Genomic DNA, 1587 nt, shown 5'->3' on the forward strand with positions numbered 1-1587 from the left:
TCTGAGATGAAGCAGGATCATGTCCCAGGCTTCTTATACATTTCCAGCAGCCTTTCGGCCTGAGAAAACAATAGGCTTAACTCCTTCTCCCAAACATCCTGGCAATTAGCACAGAGTAATTTATCCATTAAACAGTTCAGATACAGGTTAGCACAACCTTCAAAGAGACACATAGACAATAATACTATTTCACTCAAGTATCATCATAAATGTTAATATTCCCTTTTTGATCTTTGAATTAAAACTATAGCAATAGACAAGACTTGTTTGCTGACATCACAAGACCTGAGCAAACATCTCCCCTTCTACCTCTAACAATGCAGACTTGCATTTCAAAGCTCTATTCATTTACATATCTTCCTAACCAGTCCTTAAGGTTCACCCATGGGTCAGGTCAGTCTATGAGTTAATTAACTCTTTCTGGCCCTGTCATCTTTCAATGAGATATTGTATCACAGTCATAACGTCACACCCCCAACACAAAATTGATGCAGGAAGGGATGACACAAACATCACTGACTGCATCCCAAAAGCTCCCCATCCTGGGTTCTGTCTCATTACAGCTTGTAGTGGGTTAGAAGCCATGTTACTGTATAACAGAAATGGTTTACCCAACTTATGTTTAATAACATGATTGAATCTTTTTATGAACTCAAGGTAAAACTTACTTAGAACAATAGTGGATTGGATCTGCCTTGACACACCAGTAACCAAATCTGTCCTTAGCCCCTGAAGCACAGACTGCTTACTCACAGAATTAGCATGGAGATGGTTCTGTTCCAACACCATTGTTTTTCCAACACGCTGGCCACACACAGCCACTTGGTTATGGGGCTGCTCAACTTTCTTAACAGCTCTTACTCCATCTGAGACCTTTTCAAAGCTGCCCACACTGGATCTTTCACAAGGAAAGTCAGTGGATCCATTCACAACAGAAAATTTCTGGCTGTCAGGAACTGAAACTTTCTTGATTAAATCACTTTCACACCCTTCAGTAAACTGCTTGCACAGATTACCATGAGGATTTTTCTCCTTAGCAGCTTCTCTAAGCCACAATTTACCTTTCACAGAAATTCTGCTCTTACCCTCTTCACCCAGGGCTTGCTCTAAATGAACACTTTCCTGAGCCACAGCAGACTCTTTCTGGGTTTTACTTACATCCATGATCACCTTTATCTCTTCAGGCAGATTTCTACACAATTCCCTTTCAGGCAAACTCATAGACTCACTAGATAAAAGGTTAGAGGTTTTCTCCTTCCCTCTGCAACTTTCCTTATAGTCACTGGCAACTTGCATGTTGTCAGGCTCAACACCCACAAGTTCAGGAATCTTTTCCTTCTTGTTACAAGTTGTTAGACTGCCAGTAGGTAACGCAATTAAATCACCTTCATGCTCTCCTTGTGCCCTGGCTGGGGTATCACTCTGATTAGACAGAGTTGCTACACCCTTTCCAACCACACATTAGCAACTGGCAAACTACGAGCACCAGAATTGTCTGTTCTCTGGGATTTTGCTATGACACTAACTGGATGCAACCTAGTTACAGTGCCATTCTCCCCAGCAGACACAAACTCAGGATCATTCCCT

Source organism: Mauremys reevesii, unplaced genomic scaffold (assembly GCF_016161935.1).
Source record: "Mauremys reevesii isolate NIE-2019 unplaced genomic scaffold, ASM1616193v1 Contig189, whole genome shotgun sequence".
In the NCBI taxonomy this organism is placed as follows: domain Eukaryota; kingdom Metazoa; phylum Chordata; order Testudines; family Geoemydidae; genus Mauremys; species Mauremys reevesii.